At 39.1% G+C, this 7,242-nt stretch overlaps 1 pseudogene; it reads left to right on the top strand.

Moving 5' to 3' along the window:
• The first annotated feature begins 5,594 nt into the window (after window positions 1–5,594).
• Window positions 5,595–6,404, top strand: LOC144256542 (uncharacterized; annotated as a pseudogene).
• The last annotated feature ends 838 nt before the right edge of the window (window positions 6,405–7,242 follow it).

Here is a 7,242-nt window from a genome sequence, read left to right as displayed (position 1 = left end):
CAAGTGTCGGAGGAAATGTGATTCCCTAAATTAAATAGTAAGCAAGACTTTAAAAACTAGTCTTTTTGCAGTTCAGTGGTACTCTCAAATGGGTTTAGAAAGGATCACCTCTGGGGTTAGAAATGAGTTTGTGTAATGCATCAAAAAATAACTATTACTTTATTGAATTTAAATAATCATAGTCTAACGAATGGTAAGTTTAGGTGTCATTCAGTGTTCTAATCCATTATTCTGAAAGTGGAGGCCCACAGAGGACACCTGACTTACCCTGAGACACCCATTAAGTTAGTACAGGTGGAACTCGAATCCAGGTTTCCTGAAGCTTTTCCCCATTTCACTTTTGGCTGGTTATACCCCAAGGTAGTCCCTATATTATGTTCTTATTTCAAGTTTTGTCATAGGATGGATTAAAACTTGGTGACTGCACCTGAATATTTCATTTTAGGAAGTTTCTATGCCCAAACCGGCATACTGAGTGTGGTGTCAAGTTAAATTCCTTCATAAATAAATGAGTAGCCCAAGAGATTTCTGCAGTAATGGAGTTATGTTTTGAAAGTTCTATACTCACACTTAGTCCATCGTATGGAAAAAGAACACAGGATATACAGTGTCAACTATCAGGTAACTAATAATGAAGACAAGATGTTGTGTCGTCCCAGTTGTCCATTTAAGGGGATCCTACAGAGCTGCACCAGAGACATTTCCCAGCTGCAGTGCCTTTAAATTCCAAAAATCAAGGGTGGTCCTACTCAGGGTAAAACTCAAGAAAGTAAAAACTACTTTCCTGAGAGGCCTTGCCAGTGACCTAGGTCAGAGGCGCTCCTGGGCAGGACCCAGTCTTAGAGCCATTGCAAGGAAAAGGACACAACATCCTTGGGCGAATATAGGCCATACCCAGAGATTTCCAGGCTCCTTCACATCCCTGGAGGTGCCAGAGAATCTTCCACCCTGCAGAGAAGCCTGGGAACTCATTGCTGCTCTTCTTCAGATACGGTGTGGGAAGGCAACGAGGGGAGGGGTTTGGGTGGGCATTCTTCTTCTGTACCTCTCAAGATTGCCCAAGCTAGAACTTGTAGAAAATTCCTAGAGAAGCAAATCCTCCTGGGATGGTGGGAATTACCCCCTAGTGCAACTTCCCTAGAGAGTTTTTCCTAGAGATTCAGTGTTGTGACTAGTTAGGACTGCTTCCCTTCTGGGACTATAATCCTGATCCCTTCTACTGTCTTAATAACTACAAGTGTATCCTGGCTACAGTTGGTACCACTGCCCACCACGCCTCACCTCACTTTTCTAACAAAAGGGGAAACTGCAAATAATTGGAAATATGTATTAGGAGAGGCTTCTTCATCTCCTCTCATCCCTCCATAATGGCGATTACAACCTGGGGCGCTCTTCCACTTAGCTACATCCCACCCCTTTTTAGTTTTTTTAAGATGGCTAGGTTGCTGAGGCTGGCCTTGAATTTGCAATCCCTTCTGCCTCAGCCTCCCTGGTAGCTGGGATATACAAGCGTGTGCCACCACCACCAGCTTCCACCTCCACTTATGCCAGTGACATTTTCTTTTTGAATGTAGAATAGACCTCTCTATTTCAAACTGTCAGTAAATGGTCACCCTTTCCTTTAGTAGTCACTTCCACACCAGGGCCCCTTCCAACAACTTTGATGTTTCTTGTGAGGACACACCATCTCCCCCAGCAGTACTTAGAGGCAATGGTTGAGAGTTTGTTAAAGCAGATGTAGTGCTCCAGCATGTGATCTTATGGCCCTTTTCAACTTAGCTTCTTATTTGACATGGCACTTTTTTCTCCATAATTCCTAGTATAAGCAATATGGCAACCTTTTATCTTTTCTTTGAATAAAATAAGATTTCCTTTACAAAAGTGTTCCTGAAGAAGAGCCCTCAAAAAAAAAAAAACAGTGAATTGTAGACTGTTCAATTATGGGGGGGGGGAATTTAGTGGATTGTAGACTGTTCAATTATAGGAAAATGCCTGGATGCATCTTTAGCTGGTTTCAATGACCCCAAGGATTCTATTAACAAGAAAACTCTCCAGGCCAGCAACTATGAGCTGGCTCCAGCAGCATGGTTGGCACTGACTAAGGAGCACCAGTTCTGGGAATAGGAGAAGCACTGCTGGAAGGGTGAGTGTGCCCTGTTGTCTTTGGGGAAGTGGCTAAGGTGAATGGAGTTAGATGAACCCAAACAGCAGATGGGAAGGGAAAGGTATTTATGAAGTCATTTTAAAACTTGTATAAGTATCTTAAGAATTCCTTTCTTTTTTCTTTGTCCTACTTTGTAGACATGTTAATCTGAAGTCAGACTACCTGGGTTTTGACCAATTCATTTAATCTCTTTTTACCTCTATTTCCTCATCTATAATCAAAAGTGATTAAAGCACACGTACTCTTATGAAGACTCCATGAAAACACCTTGTACATAGAAGTGCTATCCAGATAGTCAGTCTATTTCTTCTTATCTATACTTACTTTTTTTCTTTTTTTATTATCTATACTTCGTAAGATGATCTGTTCTGCTCTCTGATCTGTTTCTACAGTGATCCATAAATTCATGTGTTTAACATTTTTTAGTCCCAACTATTGCACACAGTCAGAAAATAAACTGACAAGAAATGCCAGCTATGGGAGCAGAGGGGAAATAACTTTTTTCCAGTGTCACTCAGAAATACACTATTGAAATATCAGAGATTTTGTTCTCTACATGAGAGTTCTGTTAAGCTTTGACATTCTGTGATCTGGAGGTTCTGGAAGTAAGGGACCTGAGAAAACTTTCTCTTTTTCCTCATGTGGTGCTGGGAATGAAGCCAGGGCCTCATTTATGCTAGGCAAGCTGTCTACCACTAAGCTACATGCCCAGACCAAAAAAAAAAAAAAATTCTACTAATTAGTGGGTCAGGATGTTTACAAATGTTTACTTAATGTTTACGAAGTCTGAATTCAGAGTGAGGCTAGAACAGGAGGGAATCCAAACCACATGTGGTTTATATTTATCAATCTTTTTACTTATGACCTCTGGATCTGTGGTCATAATAGGCTTTTCTATCTGTTGCTTTAAAATATACCTCCCACATTTTTCTTATTTTTTGTTTTTATTTTTAATATTTACAACTTTAATTTATTGGGAATATTTCCTGGTGTGTAGATTGAGGTAGAATCCAATTTAATGTCTTTCCTGGTGATTATGCAGTTCTTACACATTTATTGAAGAATCATCTTTTTCTTGTTTTCTACCTCTATGCTAAATTTCTACCTGAAGTTGTGTTTATTTCTGGGCTTTTTATTGGGTACTATTTGTTTCTCTTACCAATATCACACTATTTAAGCCTTAAGCCTTGATAGCATATTTAAAAGTCTTTAGGACAGGAGTCCCCTTCTCTTTTCACTCTTCCTACTTAATCTTGCTTTTTTTTATGTGAATGTTAAAATCTACTTCTAAAGTTTGTTGTTGTTGTTTTTGTTTGTTTGTTTTGTTTTGTTTTGTTTTCTATTAGAATGGTGGTAAATTTACAAACTGATTTTGAGATCAGTCTCTTAGGGCTAAGCCCTAAAGAGCCACAAGGTGACTCTAGTGCCAGGAAAGAACAAGGTTCAATTCTCATCTGTCTTAACAATTGTCTGACCTTGGAAAATTTATTTGCTTCTCAGTTTTCCTATATATGAGAGGAAAATTTTAATGTTTTCCCTGCAGGATCAAAGGAGATAATAAGTGTTTTGTTTTGTTTTTAACCCCTTCTTCAGAGTAAATAGAATCCTATGTTCACTGCTCCATTGTCAGCTCAGGAACCACTGAGAGGGAAGCCTCTAGAATCCTAGAGCAGATAGCCAGGTGCCTAGGGGCAGAATTCTACAGGTAAAAGGTCTCTCTAGGCAGACTAGACCACTATCTTCTGTCTGTCTCTCAGTTAGGTCTAATCAGTTTTTCAGGTAAGTTTCTCTCTTGACTTTGTCCTTGGATTTTGCATGGACCTTGGGGTGAACAGCTGCAGAGGAAGGAAGAAATCGTCTCAGGCCTGCCCTTTCTCTCCCCTCTCCCTTCTCCATTCTTCACCCCCCTCTTGTATTCCATTTCTCTTGTCCTCCCTCTCTCCTCCCTCATCTTCTTTTTCATTCCCTTTTCCCACCCCCACCCCATCTTAGTGCACAAGTAGAGCAGATTCCCCAGAGACCTTGGAAAAGAGGGTGCTTGGGGAGTGTGCTGATAGCTGAGCCAGGCTCTTATCTTAGATCCAGTTCCCAGTCTTTGTGTCAGAGTCCAAGGCTCTTAGTGACCCTACTGTCTTTTCTGATGGGGCTAAATTCCGGGTGGAGTGGGTGAATGGAGATGTTATTTTCTCCTTGTCTAGGTCCTCCACTCTCCCCTGCGTTGATTTTGTGTGTTTTGTTGTTCTTCTTTGTAAAACGTCCTTCTGAATTTGGTTTTATCATTGTTATATTGAAGTTACAGGGAAAGGAAGATCAGAGATAAAATGCCATTTTTATCATATCAAGAGTGCATTCTGACAACTTACCTCTGTTAAGACAGTTTGTAACATGGAAAGAGGCAGAGGGGAATTATTGTAAGTTGGGTTTGGAGCAAAGTTTTTATCAAGTTTGGAGACAAAATTATATTTGTTCCTAGGGCATAAGAGAGTGGCTGCAGTCCACTAAGCTTTGTGCAAGTTGGTCTGAACTACAAAGGTAGAAAGAGCTGGTGGGAACCAGTAAAGGGTTTACTTTGTCACAATTGCAGAATGGATATATCATCCCTGTTGCTAAGATACTGTTTTTCCTGCAGGATCAAAGGAGTTTTGTTTTGTTTTGTTTTTAACACCTTCTTCAGAGTAAATAGAATCCTTTCTTCACTGCTCCATTGTCAGCTCAGGAACCACTGAGAAGGAAGCCTCCAGAATCCTACAGCAGATAGCAACAGTAGCTGCTGCAGTGATGGCATTATAACCTGCAACGCCTTTTTCATCCCCATATCTCTTCCAGCTCAAGAAGTGTGGATTCTTGTGGGTGGTAAAGCATACCTATCAAATGTTGTTATTGTCATTTTTTTCAGGCTTCTTATCAATTGAATATTTTTTGCCATTTTTATTCCCATACCCCTTCATCAACCCTATCTGCAAGTCCCCAAAGTTTCTCTTTTTCGATTTAATTAAATACACAAAGTCTAATGTATGATCGTATGCTATTTTTATTTATTCATTTATTCACTTATTTTGGTACTGGAGATCGTGCATGAGCTCTACAATTGAGTACACTCCCTTATTCCTATATTTACATATATTCCATATTGTTTTAAATACTTTCTTAGATGATAGACTTAAATAGCCATTTGAGTCAAGTATTCATTCCAGAAATTCTGTAATGTTACTTTCTGTAAGCTGACTGAAGACATTTGATCTGGCTACCATATAATTGGTGTGTCCTCGGATTACTAACAACATGTTTGAGAGCCCCAGTTAAGTCTATTTCATTTTTATTGCTTTAGCAGCAGGAAATAAAGTACATTTGAAAATTCTCTGTATTGTTTCAGAATCAAGACCAGAGTCGAAAACAAGGTATCAACTTTAAAGGGAAGGATTTTGTAAGGATGAATCCACACCAAAAGATCTCTAGCATATATTATGAGGATTTCTTACAGATTCCTGAGTATGGAGAAGTCTGTCAGTATAAAGACCAATTAGAAAAGCATGAAGGTAGGTCCACAGAAGAATGATGTTGTAAATGCAGTGAGTATGGAAAAAAGTTTGTTCAGAACTCAGGTCTCTTTTGGCATCAGAGAAGCCACACTGGAGAGAAAATTTATGAGTGTGATCACAGTGGAAAAGCCTTCAGTGTGTGCTCAACCTTATTGTGCATGAAAGAATCCACATTGGAGAGAAGCCCTATACTTGTAATGAATGTAAGAAAGCCTAAACTGTGAGGGCACATCTGATTATACATCAGAGAATCCACAATGGAAAAAAAGCCCTATGACTGCAGAGAATGTGGCAAAGCATTTAGTGTTAACTTAGACCTTATCAAATATCAGAGAATCCATAGTAGTGAGAAACCATATGAATGTGATGAGTGTGGGAAATCTTTCAGTCTGAGTTCAGCCTTCATCAACATCAGAGAATCCACACAGGAGAGAAGCCATATGAGTGTAAGAAGTGTGAGAAAGCTTTCTATGTGAACTCAGCTCTTATTAATCACCAGAGAATTCACTCTGGAGAAAAGATTTATGAATGTGGAGAGTGTGGAAAAGCATTCAGTCAGATCTCAACCCTTATTCATCACCAGAGAATCTATACTGGAGAAAAACCATATGAGTGTGATGAATGTGGGAAAACTTTCTGTGGGAAATTCAGTCTTAACTAAGCACCAGAAAATACACACCAAAGTTAAGTGTCATCAGTGATGTATGTGGTGAAGATATTCCAGAGGCCTTTTGTTGCATCATAAGTTACCATTAAAAGAAGAATATGATAAAAAGTTAATGCATTTTCATTTTACCTTTTGGAATATTGAAGAAATGAAAAGTCACTGAAAGTGACTCCAGCAGCATAATATCTAAGACTGAAAAATCACATCTACTCTGACAGTGTTGTTTTACCACAGTAAGGTAAAGCCATTTAAAAATCTTATTCCAAGCCACGTGCAGTTGCTCATGCCTGTAATCCCAGTAGCTCTGAGGCAGGAGGATTGTGAGTTCAAAGCCTGCCTTAGCAACTGAGTGAGGCCCTAAGCAACTTAGTGAGACCCTGCTAAATAAAATATAAAAAGGGTTGGGGATGTGGTTCAGTGGTTAAGCACCCAGTCCCCAGTACCAAAAAATAAATAAAAATCATATTCCATAGAGAAAGGGGGTGATCAGAGAGGAAGAGGGGTTGGGAAAGGTGCAGTGCTGGGGATTGCAATGGAGCAAATTATGTTATTTGCATTATAAACATGTCAAAATGAACCCGCTATTATGTATAACTGAAACATGAATAAAAAGGGGAAATCATATTCCATAAATTAGTAAGAATGAACTTTAGTAATTCAAATAATATATTTGTTTCTCTATGCACAAGTCTTTTGTTATTTTATTGCTGTGAGTCTTATAGATGAAACATTAGTTTTAAATTAGAAGCAGTGTTGGTTGATGAGAGAGGGAACATGTATACTTATTGAATCTGAAAAATACCAACCTGCTTTCTTGGTAGTGAGATGATCCTCGCATCTTATCCTGGTTAGCACATTTCTACAGGCACGAA

The sequence above is a fragment of the Urocitellus parryii genome, chromosome 8 (genome assembly GCF_045843805.1).
Source record: "Urocitellus parryii isolate mUroPar1 chromosome 8, mUroPar1.hap1, whole genome shotgun sequence".
Taxonomy (NCBI): domain Eukaryota; kingdom Metazoa; phylum Chordata; class Mammalia; order Rodentia; family Sciuridae; genus Urocitellus; species Urocitellus parryii.
Note: the sequence above shows the minus strand (reverse complement) of the source record. Positions and strands in the feature narration are given on the sequence as shown.